The 19,495-nt window shown below is 35.8% G+C and overlaps 1 pseudogene; it reads right to left on the bottom strand.

The window, feature by feature from the left end:
- Nucleotides 1–16,646: 16,646 nt before the first annotated feature.
- Nucleotides 16,647–16,960, bottom strand: LOC117062816 (annotated as a pseudogene).
- Nucleotides 16,961–19,495: the final 2,535 nt, after the last annotated feature.

Here is a 19,495-nt window from a genome sequence, read left to right on the forward strand (position 1 = left end):
GCAGACACAGCTCAGAAGTTGTGGCAGGTGGTGAGGTGCAAAACCTAAAAGTCCTGCTTGTTTTCCCAGTAGGGAGACCTGGAACCTGTGGCAAGTCCTCAACCTTGCTCACTCACTGCCTGGCAATGAACTTGGTGCTGTTGGGGAGGCATGGTGGGAGTGAGACTGACCTTTCAGGCTGCATGGGAGCTGGATGAGGCCTCTAACTGCTGGTTTTCCCCCACTTCACTGAAGACCTGCATGATACAGAACAGGCAGCCATAATCCCCCCTGGGAACTGAACTCTGTTGGGCTAAGAACCACACCCTCATCTTTCAAAGCAGCCCCAGCAAGCCCTGTCCAAGAAGAGTCTGAGTTCAGACACACCCAACCCTGCGTCTACCTGATGGTCTTTCTCTACCTGCCCTGGTAGCCAATGACAAAGGATACAATTTAATGGGAGCTTTATGGCCCTGCCCACGACCTGAGAAACATATCCAGGTAACCCTAGGGGAATCTTTTTTTTTTTTTTTTTTGAGACGGAGTCTCGCTCTGTCGCCCAGGCTGGAGTGCAGTGGCTGGATCTCAGCTCACTGCAAGCTCCGCCTCCCGGGTTCATGCCATTCTCCTGCCTCAGCCTCCCGAGTAGCTGGGACTACAGGCGCCCACCACCCCGCCCAGCTAGATTTTTTGTATTTTTTAGTAGAGACGGGGTTTCACCATGTTCGCCAGGATGGTCTCGATCTCCTGACCTCGTGATCCGCCTGTCTCAGCCTCCCAAAGTGCTGGGATTACAGGCTTGAGCCACCGCGCCCGGCCCCCTAGGGGAATCTTGTATCCTCCTTATACTGCCGCAGCTGATGCTGTCTTGAAAGTGCCACCTCTTGGCTGGAGTCAAACCAACTGAAAACTAGTACAGTAAACAAAAATGCAACCAAGGACCCTCACAGATCCACTTCATACCCCTGTTACCTTCACCAGAGCAGGTGCTGGTATACAGGGCTGAGAGACCTGAAGATGGATGACATCACAGGAATCTTGGCAGACACACTCCAGTACCAGCCCAGAGCCTGGTAGCTCCATCCGGCAGCTAGATCCAGAAGAGAAATAACAATCACTTCAGTTTGGTTCTCAGGAAGTCACATCCCTGAGCTCCCATATCCAAGAAGCACCTTGTGGAATAAAAGAATCTGAGCAGCAGCTCTTGAGCCCCAGATCTTCCCTCTGATATAGTCTACCGAAATGAGAAGGAACTAGAAAAACAATTCTAGGAATATGTTGAAACAAGTTTCTTTAACACCCCCAAAAGATCACACTAGCTCATCAGCAGTAGATCCAAACCAAGAAGAAATCCCTTAATTGCCAGAAAAATAATTCAGAAAGTCAATCATTAAGCTACTCAAGGAGGCACCAGACAAAAGTGAATACCAACTCAAAGAAATTTAACAAAATAGTCACACACAGTGGATCATGCCTGTAATCCTAGCACTTTGGGAGGTTGAGGTGGGTGGATCACCTGAGCTCAGGACTTTGAGACCAGCCTGGGCATAACAAGACCCCATTTCTACAGAAATAATACAAAAATTAGCCAGGAACAATGGTTAGTACCTGTAGTCCCAGCTACTCAGGAGGCTGATGCAGGAGAATTGCTTGAGCCCAGAAGGCAGAGGTTGCAGTGAACAAAGATTGTGCCACTGCAGTCCACCCTAGGTGACAGAGTGAGACCTTGTCTCAAAAAAAAAAAAAAAAGAAAAAAGAAAAAAAGAAAAGAAAAGTATAAGATATGGATGGAAAACCTCCAGAGAAATAGATAGTGTAAATAAAAAACAATCACCCCTTCTGAGAATGAAGGACACACTTAGAAAAATGCAAAATAAACTGAAAAGTCTCAGCAATAGAATCAAACAAGCAGAAAAAAGAAATTCAGAATTCAGAGATAAGGTTTTTGAATTAACCTGATTCAACAAAGACAAAGAAAAAGGAATGAAAAAAAAAAAAAAAAAAAAAAAAAACCATGGACAAAGTCTCCAAGAAGTTTGGGACTATGTTAAATGACCAAATCTAAGAATAATTAGTGTTCCCGAGGAAGAAGAGAAATCTAAAAGTTTGGAAAACATATTTGAAGGAATAATTGATGAAATCTTTCCTGGCTTTGTTAGAGATAGAGATCTAGACATCCAAATAAAAGAAGCTCAAAGAACACCTGTGAAATTCATCTCAGAAAGATAATCAACTAGGCATATAGTTATTAGGTTATCTAATGTCAAGATGAAGGAAAGATTCTTAAGAGCTGTGAAGCAAAGGAATCAGGCAACCTATAAAGGAAAACCTACCAGATCAACATCAGATTTCTCAGTACAAACCCTACAAGCTACAGGAAATTGGAGTCCTATCTTTAGCCTCCATAAAAAATAATTATTAGCCAAGAATTTTGTATCTAGTGAAACTAAGCATCATAAATGAAGGAAAGATACAATCTTTCTCAGACAAACAAATGCTGAGAGAATTTGCCACCACCAAGCCATCACTACAAGAACGGCTTTAAAAAGTTCTAAATCTTGAAATAATCCCTTGAAATGCATCAAAATGGAAACTCCTTAAAGTACAAAACTCATAGGACCTATAAAGCAATAACACAATTTAAAAAAAAGTCTTCAGGCAACAAATAGCAAAATAAATAGAATGGTACCTCACATCTCAATAATAACATTGAATGTAAATGGCCTAAATGCTCCACTTAAAATATACAGAATGTCAGCATGGATAAGAATTCACCAGCCTTGTATTTGCTGTCTTCAAGAGACTCAACTAACACATAAAGACTCACATAAAATTAAGGTAAAGGGGTGGAAAAAGACATTCCATGCAAATGAATACCAAAAGAGAGCAGGAGTAGCTATTCTTCTATCAAACAAAATAAACTTTAAAGCAACAGCAGCTTAAAAAGCAGAGAGGAACATTAGACAATAATAAAAAGACTTGTCCAACAGGATACTATCACAATCCTAAACACATATACACCTAACATAGGATCTCCCCAATATATAAAACAATTACTACTAGACTTAAGAAATAAGATAGACAGCAATACAATAATAGTGGAGAACTTTGGTACTCCACAGACATCATTAGACAGGTCATCAAGACAGAAAGTCAACAACAAAAAAAAATGGACTTAAAGTATACCTTAGAACAAATGGACTTATCAGATATTTACAGAACACTCTAGCAAACAACTGCAGAATATACACCTTATTTATCAGCTCATGGAACATTCTCCAAGATAGGCCATATTATAGGCCACTAAACAAGTCTCAATAAATTTAAGAAAATTGAAATTATATCAAGTACTCTCTCACACCACAGTGAAATACAATTAGAAATCAACTCCAAAAGGAACTCTCAAAACTATGAAAACACATGGAAATTAAATAGCCTGCTTCTTAATTATCATTGGGTCAACAATTAAATCAAGATAAAAAAAATTCTTTGAACTGAACAATAATAGTGGTACAATCTATCAAAATTTCTTGGATACAGCAAAGATGGTAGTTCAATACTATGAAGTAAGAGGAAACTTCATAGCATTAAATGCCTACATCAAAAATCTGAAAGAACACAAATAGACAATCTAAGCTCACACCTAAGGAACAAGGGAAAAAAGAACAATCCAAACCCAAAGCCAAAGAATAAAAGAAATAACAAAAATCAGAGTTTAAATGAAACACAAACAAACAAAAAACAATACAAAAGATGCGTGAAACAAAAAGCTGGTTCTTTGAGAAGACAGACAAAATTGATAGACCATTAGCAAGATTAACCAAAAATAGGAGAGAGAAGATCCAAATAAGCTCAACTGGAAATGAAACAGGAGGTATTACAACTGATACCACAGAAATACAAAAGATCATTCAAGGCTACTATGAACACTTTTACACGCATAATCTAAAAAACCTAAAAAAAACAGATAAATTCCTGGAAATATACAACCCTCCTAGATTAAAGCAGGAAGAAATATAAACTCTGAACAGACCAAAAAGAAGCAGCAATATTTAAGTGGTAATAAAAAAATTGCCAACAAAAAAAGTCCAGCACCAGATGGATTCACAGCTGAATTCTATCAGACATTCAAAGAAGAATTGGGACCAATCCTGTTGACACTACTGCATAAGATAGAGTGAGAGGAAATTGTTTGGCTCAAGCCTATAATAACAGCACGTTAGAAGGCCAAGGCAGGCAGATCATGAGGTCAGGAGATCGAGACTATCCTGCAAACACGGTGAAACCTCATCTCTACTAAAAATACACACACACACACAGAAATTAGCCGGGCATGGTGGTGTGTGCCTGTAGTCCCAGCTATTCGGGAAAGTGAGGCAGGAGAAATGCCTGAACCTGGGAGGTGGAGGTTGCAGTGAGCCGAGATCGTGCCACTGCACTCCAGCCTGTGCAACAGAGTGAGACTACATCTCAAAAAAAATGAAAAAGGAAAGAAAGAGGAAATCCTCCCTACATCATTCTATGAAACCAGTATCACGATAATACCAAAACCAGAAAAAAATAGAGGAAACTACAGACCAATGTTATTAATGAACATACATTCAAAAATCCTCAAGAAAATACTAGCTAACCAAATCCAAGAGCATTATCACAGAAATAATCCACCATGAACAAGTGGGTTCTATGTCAGGGATACAGCGATGGTTTAACATATACAATTCAAATGTGATACACTACATAAACAGAATTTTAAAAATCACATGATCATCTCAATAGATGCAGAAAAAAATAGGTGACAAAATTCAGCATCCCTCTGTTATTAAAACCCTCAACAAAATTGGCATTGAAGAAACATATCTTAAGGTAATAAAAGCCATCTATGACAAACCCACAGTCAACATTATACTGAACAGGGAAAAGTTGAAATCATTGCCTCTGAGAACTGGAACAAGAAAAGGACATCCAGTTTCAGCACTATTATTCAACATATTACTAGAAGCCCTGCCCAAAGCAATCAGACAAGAGAAATAAATAATTGGCATCCAAATAGGTAAAGAGGAAGTCAAAATGTCACTCTTTGTTGATGATATGATTGTATACCTAGAAAACCCTAAAGACTCATCCAAAAAGCTCCTAGAACTGATAAATGAATTTGGCAAAGTTTCAAGATACAAAATTAATGTACACAAATCAGTAGCTCTGCTAAACACCAACAGCAACCAAGCTGATAGTTAAATCAAGAACCCATCCCCTGTCACAATAGCTGCAATAAAATAAACAAAATACTTAGGCATATACCTAAACAAGGAGGTAAAAGGCATTTATAAGAAAACTACAAAACACTGTTGAAAGAAATTATAGATGGCACAAACAAATAATAATACATCCTATGCTCATGAATGGGTAGAATCAAGATTGTAAAAATGACCATACTGTCAAAAGCAATCTACAAATTCAATGCAATTCCCATCAAAATACCACCATCATTCTTCACAGAAGGAGGCAAACCAATCCTAAAATTCATGTGGAACCAAAAAAGAGCCTACAGAGCCAAAGAAAGAATAAGCAAAAACAACAAATATGGAGGCATCACATTGCCTGACTTCAAACTATCCTATAAGGCTATAGTCACCAAAACAGCATGGTACTGGTATAAAAATAGACACATAGAACAACAGAACAGAATAGAGAACCCAGAAATAAAGCCAAATGCTTACAGCCAACTGATCTTAGACAAAGCAAACAAAAACATAAATTGAGAAAAGGGCGCCCTATTAAACAAATGGTGCTGGGATAACTGGCAAGTCACATGTAGAAGAATGAAACTGGATTCTCATCTTTGAGCTCATACAAAAATCAACTCAAGACAGATCAAAGACTTATATCTAAGACCTGAAACTGTAAAAATTCTAGACGATAACATCGAAAAAACCCTTTTAGACATTAGCTTAGGCAAAGACTTCATGACCAAGAACCCAAAAGCAAACGCAACAAAAACAAAGATAAAGAGATGGGACTTAATTAGACTAAAAAGCTTCTGCACAGCCAAAGAAATAAGGAGCAGCACAAACAGACAACACACAGAATGGGAGAAAATCTTCACAAACTATGCATCGGACATTGGACTAATATTCAGAATCAACAAGGAATTCAAACAAATCAGCAAGAAAAAAGAAACAATCCCATCAAAAAGTAGGCTAAGGACATGAACAGACAATTCACAAAATACAATATACAAACGCCCAACAAACATATGAAACAATGCTCAGCATCACTCATGATCAGGAAACTGCAAATCAAAACCACAGTGAGATACCACCTTATGCCTGCAAGAATGGTCATAGTAAAAAAATCAAAAGATAATAGATGTTGGTGTGTATGTGGTGAAAGGGAACACTTTTACACCGCTGGTAGGAACGTAAACTAGTACAACCACTATGTAACACAGTATGGAGGTTCCTTAAAGAACTGAAAGTAGATGTATCATTTGATCCAACAATTCCACTACTGGCTATCTACCCAGAGGAAAAGAAGTCATTATACATAAAAGATAATAGCACATGCATGTTTTGTAGCAGCACAATTCACAGATTCAGCCCAAATACCCATCAATCAATAAGTGGATAGAGAAAATGTGGTATATATACACACTGTGGAATACTACTCGGCCATAAAAAGAAACAAAATAATGGCATTTGTTGCAACCTGGATGGAATTGGAGACCATTATTCTAAGTGAAGTAACTCAGGAATGGAAAACCAAACATCGTATGTTCTCACTCATAAGTGGTAGCTAAGCTAATGAGGACATAAAGGCAAGAATGATACAATGGACTTTGGGGACTCAGAGGAAAGAGGGGGAAAAGGATGAAGGATAAAAGACTCTACATTGGGTACAGTGTACACTGCTCAGTTGATGGGTGCACCAAAATCTTAGAAATCACCACTAAAAAACTTATTCATATGAACAAATATCACCTGTTTTCCAAAAACCGATTGAAATAAAAAGTTAAAAAATGGACATAAATGTGAGCTATACATACATTTTAAAAGACAAATAAAAAATTTAATAAAACAGCATTAGCATTAAATAGCAGTATTTTCTAAATAATTCATTTTATTATTTCTTCCCTGGCATGTGCTATTTTTAAGTAATTTATTTTAACACTATTCTTTGTCTTTGACTCTATTTATTGTAATAATTACTGTACTATAGTAACAGCAGCTTTTTTGCAGTTACTATTTATGTAAAAGTTAAATAATTGCTATGCTTAATTTTTTACAAGTTTGAATTCCTTGTAGGAAAAAAGCTCCTAATTTTTGTTTTTGTTTTTAAGAAAGGTTTTCGAGTATTTCGGTGTATTTACAGTTACATGTGAATTTTAGGCATCTTATTTCATTGTTGATGATTAAAATTACTTACATTTATATTTAGAGATGAAGTTGGGGAAAATGCACCTAGATTTCTATTTTTTTATTATCATAATCTTTTTGTTAAATTTCTCTATTTTTGAATTGTTTTCTTGTATTATCATGTAGTTTTCTTAAAAATTATATATTTAATGATTTTTTCTTTACTCTCTTTTTTCTTTTCTTGCCATTAGTAATATTAATAAGGTTATTACTTTAAAAATTTCTGTGTCTCTATTGTTTTATAAATTCGTTTCTCTATATTTCTTACTCTTAGTACCTCATATATCTCTTCATGAATTCAATTAGTTTCATTTATATTCTTCATAGGGCTCTTGAATATCTTTTACTAAAATTTTTCCATTCATGAGTTTTGTCCACTCATGAATTCATGAGTTTTGTAGCTGCTATAGTTGATCTGCTTTCAAAATTGTATTTTTTAGATTTAATGATTATTTGCACACAAATTATTTATTGATTTTTACATTTATTTCTCTTCTACAACTTGATGAATTAATTTACCAGTTTCAATCATTTCTGTACATTGCTTAGGACTTTTGGTACACAAAATAGCAAATAACATGTGCAAATTATTTTTTATTTTGTCTCCTTTTCTTATTTAATTTAATTTAATGAATAAAGGCCACTAAGACTATTTTGAAAAAGATGCAGGCAAAAGGAGGCATCTTTGTTTTTATCAGAATCGATGTTGTCAAAGTTTATCATAAGTTTGATGGCTCTGATTGGTTGTGGGTATATATGATTAACAAATTAAATTAAGAGAGTACTCCTCCGTTTTTAATTTATAAAGAATTATCTTTCTCATCATGTTAAGACAATTTAATTTTTCATGTTTTTTATCATCTTGTAAGATGGTTTGTTTATTTAATCCACAATTATATTAGATTACAAATGTGTACTTTAAATTTTGTTTGGTTATGATAAATGTATCATTATATTTTTAAATTTAATTTACCAAGCATTTTGTTAAGATTATTTGCATTGGCATTTATTGGAAACATCATTAGGCTCAGACTCTGCTTTTTTCAAGGAGATAAGAAGGTCATAGGGTCAAGGAGATGTGACCAAACGATGCCCACAATCCCTTATGCCTTACCTGAGCTCTTATGATCTCTGAATGCCTTTCTGCAATGGCCTTGATCATACTACCAGGGTTAAGACAGACTTTTTACTTGTCTTTCCTCCTGAAGCTGAACTACTTTATGGGTAGGTATACATGCCTGGATATAAGAGCCTGTACCTAAAGGGTAGCTAATTTGGTAGTATGTAGACAAAGCTTGTACATGCAAACATCGATGTTGGCCATAAGTATACATAGAACCATTCCCTGTACAATAAAGAAACAGTGCTGAAAGACAAGGGGTAGCTGATGACTAGAAAATATTGACCAGCTCTCCCTAAAGTAATTTATTCCCACATGAAACTCAAAGAAATTATCAAATTCTAAATATCAGTATAGCCACCCAGATCCTTACTAAACTGATATATTTTTCAAAGTAGTAACAAAGAATAAATAGTAATTGAGTTTTTAAATTTGAGTTGTAGCTTTCAAATATTTAGATATATGTTACATGTAATTTCCATTTGGACTATAGCCCAGAATTCCACAACTGTTAGTGGATGTCCTAATGTTTATAATTGAATATTAAAAATAAATTTTATCATATTGTTCTTATTCAGCTTTTGTATCAAGATTACCTAATTTCATAAAATAAAATAGGCAGCCTTAAAATTTTAGATCGCAGAAATAATTCAAATAAAAATCATTAACTCTTACTACATTTTTAAATCTGGGTCAGTTATTTTTGGTTTGACAGAGTTTGGTTACTAATTAAATATTTTAATTTTTATTGGCCATTGTAGAAAATTATATCTTTTCTGTTATGTTTGCAAATATACAGTATACATTTTTAATGGTTTCATTTAATATATCTTGATTTTAAGTGAACAGGTTTATAGCTTCACAATTTTTATGACTACCTACCTTACATGCTATTATAATGGAGAATATTAATTGCATTTTCACAACAGAAAAAAATAACTTTTGACTGGTTACAAAACTGGATTAAATCTATTTTTACCAATAATCTAACTTATTATTTCTCTTTTCTTTCCACATTTCCTCCATTTGTTCCTTTTCTTATTCTTGTCACTTTTACTGACACCCTTTGGGATTATTTCTGACAGTGTCTTCTCTTCTTCCTTGAATGCTAGTATTAATAGGTATAGATTTCTGCATTGGAAATTATTGTCTCTCAGTCCTTTGAAAGTTTTACTATCACTTGGCATCTGAAGTTTCTGCAGGAAGACTGTTGTAAGTCTCTCTGCTCTTCCTCCATTGACAATCTGTCTTTTTACTCTGGATGCATTTAAGGTTCTCTCTTTATCATTGATATTTTACAACATAGCTACAGTGTTTCTGGGTGTGCACTTATTTTTATTTATGTGTGCTTTGTAACTGAGCACCTATCTTTCTTCAATCCAATAAACTTTATAGTCAGTTTTTCTTAAAATATTGCCTTTCCATCATTTCTTCTATTACTTATTCTAGATATTTCACTCATTTTTCATGGTGTTTCACTTTGATGTTTTTCATTTCTTTCTCTCTCTATACTCCACCTTGAAGCCCAAACATTGTCTTTTACATTATTATCTAGTCTCAGTTATTTTTATTTCTCATTGTAATTTATTAATCTTATTTTCTAACTACAACTCTGTCATTTATCTCTTGAAAGAATTTGAAACATAATTATTGCAAAGTCCTTTTCAGATGCCTCCTTTTTCATGCGTTGCCATATAAACTCTCTAACATACTGAGTTTTTTTGTTACTTTTTTCCTAAAATTATTTTTTCATGTATTTTGACATGTATCACTGCTAACATATTCTAAATGACTTATGATTATTTCTTATCACCTTTAATTTTTAAGTCACTTACATTTAATCCACTAATCTTACCACATCATTAATAGATCTTACCTTGGTCTAAGATCTTACTTATTCAACCTTTAAGAGATACCCTGAGCCCAAAGCCTGTTTAGGGCAGCCTCTAGATGAGTGGCTCTCTGTTTCTCACTACTCCCAATAGGAGTTTAGCAGCAGCTGAAGTATCTGGCAGAGGGTGCATTTCTTTTACGCCTTATTTTTTAAAAGCATCTTCTGGCCCTGGGTGCAAAATTTCATTCATGTCCCACTTTTGTATGAAGTTTAGTTGATGTCACCACCACAAGGAATCCTTAGAGAAACAGAATTCTAAGTTACCTCTGCATACCTCTAACTCAATTTGTCCTGGAACTTCATACTGAGTTATAACTTTTATTGTGTGGAAGGGGGACAGGCCCACTGAGCTATCTGCATGTTATGGAAGACATAAAGATGCTTCTATATATATACAATGTATAGTGATTAGATCAGGGTGAGTAGCATACTCATCATCACAAACATTTAGCATTTATTTGTGTTGAGAATATTCAATATCCTCCTTCTAGCTATCTGAAACTATATAATACATTTTTGTTAACTAGAGCCATGCTACTGTGCTATAGAACACTAGAACTTATTTCTTTTGTCTAGCTGTAATTTTGTATCCTTTAAAAAATCTCTCCCTATTCCCTTCCTCCCATGACTCTTCCAGCCTCTTGTAATCTCTGTTCTGCTGTTTACTTCTGAGATCAACTTTTTTTAACTTCTGTCTATGACTGAGAACATGTGGTGTTTAACTTTCTGTTCCTGGCTTATTTCACTTATAATATCCTCCATTCCCATTCATATTGTTGCAAAGGACAGAATTTCATTCTCTTTTTATTGCTAAATAGCATTCCCTTGTGTACATATACAACTTTTTCTTTATCCATTCACCGGTTGTTGGACACAACAACATAAATTGTTCTCCTGATTTCATTGAAATAAAAAATATTTGTATTATATTGTATCTCACTGAGTATCCTTAAGATTATTATTATTAATTATTTTCCTAGTATTTCATATATTTCCTTATGATTGGGATTTGTTATGGAGAATTACTGTGTCTCTTTGGAGATGCTATGTGTCCTTGTTTGATATGTTGCTACACTGATTTCTATACATCTGGTGTCTAATTTTATGGAGTAGGTTGCACAGGGAAAGACTTACTTGTGTGAATGGATCTCCGGTGTCAGTTTGGTGGAGTACATTGGCTTTGTTTCTAGGTAGATGCACTAGTGTAGTTTCCTTGTCGTTTTTTCAACTGTAATCCTTGCGAGTGATGTTTGCAAGTGTCTCAGTGACTTCAGCTGAGATTATTTGTGGTGGTGGTGATATGGCTTTTCCATGAGTGGGTTTGTCATGCTGTTCCCAGGATGGGGGCATGTGGGGCCCCACAGCCTGGGGCCACAGGGCTGGTACTATGACCAGGAGCATGGGTACATGGTTGTTCAGTCATCCTGGTGGCATGCCTGCCATGAGCAGCCTGAAGGGCAATTTTTCAACCCCCAGGCTTGACTGTACTGCTTCTTGGCTGGAGTTTTCCTGGTGGGAGTTTCTTCTCAGGCCCCCATGACAGCTAAAGAATGCTGGGCCTGCCTGGGGGCAGGTCTGCCAGGATTGGCTCATGGGGCTGCTTCTCAGGCCTGGAATGTGGGGTGCAAGGCTTCCTGGCCAGCCTAGGGGTATGTCTACTGAGAGTAGCCCAAGAGGCTGTTTCTCAGGCTAAAGAGGTGGAAGCATAGCTGCTCATCCAGCCTCTGGGCACGTTTGCCAGGAGTGGCCGTGGGAGTGCTTCTCAAGTCTGGAACATGGGTGCAAGACTGATCCATTGATCTGGAAGCCTGCCTCACAGGGGTGGCCTATGGTTTTCTCTTGGGATCTAGACACAGCTGCTTAGTGGGCTTGGGGGAAGGCTTATCAGGGGCAGCTGCAGGATTTTTTTCGCAGTCCTGGAGCATGGGTGCATGGCTGCTTGGCCTGCATGGTTGAGTGTCTGCCGGGAATGGCCTACAGGGCTGTTTCTCAGGCCCTGGGCATGGGTATAGAGTCAATCACTGGCTCAGGAATCGGTTAGTTGCTCAGAGGCTCAGGGCTCGCTCCCAGTCACAGGGGCGTGCTCAGTGGTTTGACCAGATCAAGGGGGATTCACCCTGCATGGGACTGGCAGCTTGTTCCCCTAGGTGGAAGTGAGGGTGGCAGGGGCTGATTTCCCTACTTTGTAGGACTAGGATCACAGTGAATCTTGGGTCCAGGCTCCATGCTACTGGGGTTGTGGTATTCAGCCCCTTGTATAGTGCAGGTATTAATATAATGAAGATGGAGCCCCAGTGCTGGAGAGGTGCAGTGGCCTGGTTCCCAGAGCAGGGTGCACTCCAGAGGTGGCCCTAGTCTCAAGATGGTACTGTGCTGCAGCAGCTTGGCTCATAGGGAGTCAGTGGGGGTGGAAGTGCACACCTTGTGCTCTGAATCTAAGGCAAAGCAGCTGTGTGAATTCCTGGCATCTTTCCAACGCGGGCACAGTGCTTGTGCAGACTATGGGATTCTCCTGTAGTAAGGACTATAGTTATCGGTAGTGGCAATAGAGGATGTTGGGGATCTTATGCTTACCTTTTGCCCACAACAGAAAGTTCCTCCTGACTCCAGGTAGATCCAATCAAAGTGGAGAAATTGGGCTGCAGATGTTGGGTGCTTCCACTGTGCCCTCCTGCATAAGTGTCTCTTCACTCCAACATTTGCCCCCGACACTTCAGGCAAATCTAATCGATCTGTTTATTGCTTTTGTATTTTCTTGTGGGAGGATGAGTGCCAGGCATCTCTTGCCGGTCATCTTGCTGATGTCACTCTCTAATTTCTTTCTTTAACATTAAAGTTTTCTTCCTTGTGACATTTAACTTAAAATAATGCATAAGTTTGAAATATAGAGTTATATTATTTTTTTCAAAACAATTCAATGAAGAATTCATCTTTATTTCTTTAATAATTGGAAATCCTAGCTTTATCATAAAATTCATCTATATACTTCTTTTTGATTAATGTGTTTATTTCTATGACAATATTATTCAGTTTTAATAAGTAAAGCATGCTAACTCTATCTGAAAGATTTAGTGACTCTTCAAAATTATTTTTTCATAAACCTCCTGCTATCATAAATGCTTAACTGTTCCAGAAGATTTTTAACAATTTTCAGTAAGTAGAAATTACGCAATTCGAATAATTCAAGAAAAGTTTTATTTTGTGATTGTCTTACATTTAAAGAGAATTGGCTTATCAACAGTGTCAGTTTTCTAATATCCTTTATTCTCTCATGATCTACAGCTTTATGCTCATATTAGCTACAGACACTGATCTTATATCCTCCCCTGTATCAATATTTAAACACCGTATTACAATGCTTTCTTAATATAAAATGTCTAGTACTTGCAGAACATCACATAAGATTTCTAGTATTTTTACAAATAAAAATTGTACTGAATTTGTTTTTATTTTAAATTTACAGATGCATGTGCATGCACAGGAAGAATGTGTATTTCAGGAAATAAATGTTTATGTTAATATAATCAAACTTATCAATCATTTTTATGATTCACTTTTGGGGTTTTTATTTAGAATGCTCTTCATATCTTGTTTCAAAGACATACTATTATATTTTCTTTAAAATCTTTCTAATGTTAGTTTATATAGTATGACTAATAATATAGCATTTATTTTTATATGTAATATAAGGAAGGAATTATTAATCTAATCTCATGTTTCTTCATATGTATAACTAATTTTTAATTATTTTTTTAAATTGCTTCTCTTTTTCCTGTTAGTCTACAATGGCAATAGTCACATATCAAATATATGTGTATATGTGTTCATTTATTGATTGATTTCTGGAATCACTATTTTACTTAGCTTTCTATTTATCTATCTCTGCACAATATGACTTTCAGGTGCTGTAAGACTTATTATATTATGGCTTAAGTCACACTAATTTATTTATTCATTTTCAAAAATATTTTTGCAATTTTTTGGTCCCTTATATTTCACATGATTTTTATGTGTTGCATCAAGATTCATTAATATTAAGTTCTATCAGAATTAGATGGGAAGTTTTACATTTACATGGAAAGAGAAGTCATTTTTATAATATTGAGACTGCTTATCCATAAAAATATTCTTTTAAAATTTTTAAATAAGGTTCAGAATATTCCTTGTATTACTTATGGACATATTTTCAACAAATACATATAAGTAAGCCATTTCTATTATACACAGAAAATAGTCCTGTGAAAATTATTTTTTCTTTTACAGTAGTAGCTATTTATAACACATGTACAAAACTGGTGTGTGTAAGTCATGAATAGTATATACAAAAGGGGTCTAGGTAACTTCCATTTTATAATCCAAAAGGAGGAACCTAAAGTCTCCTTGAACTAAAATGAAAGACTCGAATGATCAACTAGACAATGATTTTACATACTGTCAGTGATTGACTAAGAGAACTGAAAAGTTTTGTTTTTATAATTTCTATATTTACTTCTATTTTATAAAGAGATCAGGGTATCTTTACAATCATGATACACACCAAAATTGTAAACTCTCCCACAAGAATACCATCGAAAGGTCTTCAGAACCTTAGGATAAAGTAGGAAGTAAATTTTACTGCTGTTTTTAAATAAGTTGTATAATCATAAATGTCAGTGATATTTTTCATGTGATTTGCTTCATTAAATGACACGGACATCTCACTTCAACCTCTTCTCTCACAGCTTCTCCTCTGCTTCCTGATACTCCAGGCCTAGTGACCTTCAATTCATTTCTGGAAGAGTCAAATTGAATTAAACTTTATGCATGTCTATGTCTTGGAGCTACGTCTCACAACATATGCACGGGGCTATTTCCTTGGCCTGTAATCCTCAGCCTCTAACTCTCTACATTTTATCTTGTCATTCAAGTCTCACATGAATTATCATTTTTTCAAAGGCCTCACTTTAGCCTCCAACCCAAAGCTGTGTCTCTGTCACTTTCCCTCTCATCACTCTGATTTATTTCTTTCATAGAATCCATCTCTGCCAGCAATTATCTAGTTCAATGACTCACTTATACATATGTGTCTAATGTCCTCCTTCACTGAAAAGGAAGCTCATTCATGCAGCACTAGCTGTATTCTGTTTACTGATGCATCCCAGGCACCTAGAATGGTATCTGGCACATAAATACACTTAATAATTACTTGTTGAATATATAGATATAATTTCTAAACATTATTTAAATTAAATTACATATTTCATTATAGTATTTTATGAACTTAATGCCTATATCATAAATCCTAGAATTGTATTTTTGACACATTTGTAATTATTAATATATTTAGAGTATGTCTTTTCTTTGCCATGAACATTTTTTTCCATGATCTATGAGTTTCTTTTTTATTATCTTAAGTCTTATGATCACACACAATTTTAAAATTTATGTATATCTCCTCTACTTTAATTCTTTTAAGTTGGCAAAAGCACTATTCCCAATCACACATACGGAGCAGTTCTACAGTTTTATGTATCTGAATGGCTGTTTAGACAATCTTAAATTGTAACTTAGTTTGACTTAGATTGTAAAGAATTCAAGAGTGAAGTTTAACTTTCTGCTATTTTAAAAACATGTGACTCTATAGATCATCTATAAAATGTGAGAAGTGTTAAATAATCTTTGATATTACACATAAACCACACTAAAATGCCTTTCAATAAGTAAAAAGAACAATTTTAAATGCAGGAAATTCTAATTAGACTGGCATAATTAAGGCCAAAAATATTAAGTAGACTTTGCTACCTTATTTATCTTCAACCCTTGCCTTTAAGAGGCAAATGAACACAAAACACAGATGAATCTTGCTTGGTTCTGAGACAGTGAAGGAATTTCCCCAGTATTTAAATATATTCACATAACCAGTTATAGAAATCTAAATATAAACCAATTTCCAGTAAGTTTTAACATGGCAGTCATCATCTTTGTGAAAAGTTGAACATTACGAATGAAGTCTAATCATATCTTTAGAAGGGGTAAACAGTGATGGCATTTACTGGATCGGAATTACTATTAAAATTCAAAAACTGAACATAATTCATTTAACCACAAGCCCGTCTTTGTTTTAAATCAGGAGTGCCCAACAAAATATTCTGTCAGTCATTCATGATGTGAATTCTGGCATATGAGATCTATTAAAGTATGGTACACATACAAAAGTCATGAGACATTTCTGTTTTATAAGGCAGTGGCCAATTATTACTCATTAGTAGCTTTTTTTGAGATAAACTATCAAGTCTGCCTTTTCTGTCTTCTTCTTAATGCCGGCAAAGATCATTTTTGTTCCAGGGATGTAGTTCTTGGGATTCTCTAAATACTCCATCAGTGTATCCTCTCTGCCCAGGTGATGCCTTTGTTCTTATTGGCGTCTGTGTAATAGAATCCAATGGCCTGACCTGGCTTCCGCCCAAAGTGACCATGGAGATTAGGCCCAGTATTGTGCTTGCCTCTATTTTCCATAGTGTGTCACTGGGTACACTTCTGAACAAAAAACCTTCTTGCCTTTCTAACATCACCCATATTTAATTCTGTTTTTCGTCGCTGGCACAAGGATGGCTCCTGCTCTGAAGCCCGATGTCCCACTCTCTGTCATAAACATTTACTAAAGGAGTGACAGAGGAAGAGATTCTCTTATTCTTCAAAAAATATATACAAATAATAAATGTAAAATATGTGTACGAATCCTCAAATTAATTAGAACAATGTGAAAAGGAATGAGAAATAAATAATACGAAAAAATTATATATATATATATATATATATATATATATATTTTTTTTTTTTTTGAGACGGAGTCTCGCTCTGTTGCCCAGGCTGGAGTGCAGTGATGCGATGTCCGCTCACTGCAAGCTCCACCCCCCGGGTTCACGCCATTCTCCTGCCTCAGCCTCCCAAGTAGCTGGGACAACAGGTGCCCGCCACCACGTCCGGCTAATTTTTTGTATTTTTAGTAGAGATGAGGTTTCACTGTCTTAGCCAGGATGGTCTCGATCTTCTGAACTTGTGATCCGCCTCCCTGGTCTTGGTTAAATTTTTATGTATTTTTAGTAGAGACGGGGTTTCACCATGTTCGCCAGGATGGTCTCGATCTCCGGATCTCGTGATCCGCCTGCCTCAGCCTCCCGAAGTGCTGGAATTACAGGCGTAAGCCACCGTGCCCGGCCGAAAAAAAAAAAATATTTTTTAAAGCTCATGTAGATTCTCCTTACTTCCCCCTGCATCTCATTGCTCTTTCCAAAGGATAAGCACAATGAACAGATTGATGTAATTCTTCTTGACCTTTTCCTACGGATTTTTAATCTGTGACTCTCTCTCTCTCTCTCTCTCTCTATATATATATCTCCATATATCTCTCTCCAAAGCCTTGGTGATTTTAGTACAATATACAAAAGATCATTAAGGGATGAAATATCAAGTAAGCAAACAATATATATATTATTTTTTAGAGTAAATGAAGCATTTGGTAAATTGATTAGCACAATTTTTGGTACAAGGTTTTAAAGAAACCACATTGGGAACTGGATAGCACAATAGAGTTATATCTTAAATTTCAGAGTAAATGGAAGTAATTTTCTTCAAATATGATTGAATGAATGTGATATTTTTCTTGTGTGTTAGTGTATTAGCATAAGCAAACTGACCTGAATGCATAAGTAATTTTTCCTACAATTTTTCTGCAATTGTCAGAGACAGATTAATTAACCTTAAAAACATTCCCTAAGTTCATATAAAATGCTGTTTATTTAGGGAGAGTAGTTAATTTTCTTCAGGGGCTAAAATCACATTCCCTAAAGCAAAATCATTCTGACATTATCAAATATCACAGTGTGGTTAAAGAACAATTATAAAGTAATTTACAGAATAAATCTTATTACTTTTCAGAGGCCTTTTGAATTAAGTGAAAGAAAATGTTACCATATTTGACTTTCAGCCCTCTTTCCTCAAACAGCTGAACATGCAGAAATAAAAAGTGAAATTTCATTACCTATAAACTATTAAATTCAAATGACCTAAAAATAATACCTTTAAGAAATCATTGAGCACAGTTTTTTCTCAAAACTTATTGCCGGCCGGAGGCGGTGGCTCAAGCCTGTAATCCCAGCACTTTGGGAGGCCAAGACGGGTGGATTATGAGGTCAGGAGATCGAGACCATCCTGGCTAACGCGGTGAAACCCCGTCTCTACTAAAAAATACAAAAAACTAGCCGGGTGTGGTGGCGGGCGCCTGTAGTCCCAGCTACTCAGGAGGCTGAGGCAGGAGAATGGCATGAGCCCGGGAGGCGGAGCTTGCAGTGAGCTGAGATGCGGCCACTGCACTCCAGCCTGGGCGACAGGGCAAGACTCCGTCTCAAAAAAAAAAAAACTTATTGCCATTAAAAAAATAATTAAAACTTTTAAAAACCAAGATATTAGACTTTCTTCACAGTAATGTAGATTTAACTTCTGAAGGGTTGTTAGGATTTGGTTGTCATCTATTGATTTCCTGTGATTAAAAATAATCAATGATTCATTAATTTGTCAATTGATTTTTTTCTATCAAAAATTATTTGTTACATGTAGACTGTATTAAAAAAAACCCATCTAAAAAGCTGTGGGCTGTTTAAAGAAACAAACGTATTTATATACTGTTGGTGTGAATGTAAATTAGTTCAACTCCTATGGAAAACAGTATGGAGATTCCTCAAAGAACTAAAAATAGAACTGCTATTCAAGCCAGCAATCCTGCTACTGGAAATCTACTCGAAGGAAAATAAATTGTTTTATCAAAAAGCCACCTGCACTCATATGTTTATTGCATCACTATTTACAATAACAAGGTCATGGAACAAACATAAGTGTTCATCAAATATTGACTGGATAAAGAAAATGTGGGATATATACACAGTGGAATACTAGCAGCCATCAAAAAGAATACAATCATGTGTTTTGCAGCAACATGGATGGATCTGGAGGCCATTATTACGAGATAAATAGCTCAGAAACAAAAAGTCAAACGTCACATGTTTTACTTCTAGGTGGAAGGTAAACAATGGTTACACATGGACAAAAAGATAG

Source organism: Trachypithecus francoisi, unplaced genomic scaffold (assembly GCF_009764315.1).
Source record: "Trachypithecus francoisi isolate TF-2019V2 unplaced genomic scaffold, Tfra_2.0 Lachesis_group17, whole genome shotgun sequence".
Classification (NCBI taxonomy): domain Eukaryota; kingdom Metazoa; phylum Chordata; class Mammalia; order Primates; family Cercopithecidae; genus Trachypithecus; species Trachypithecus francoisi.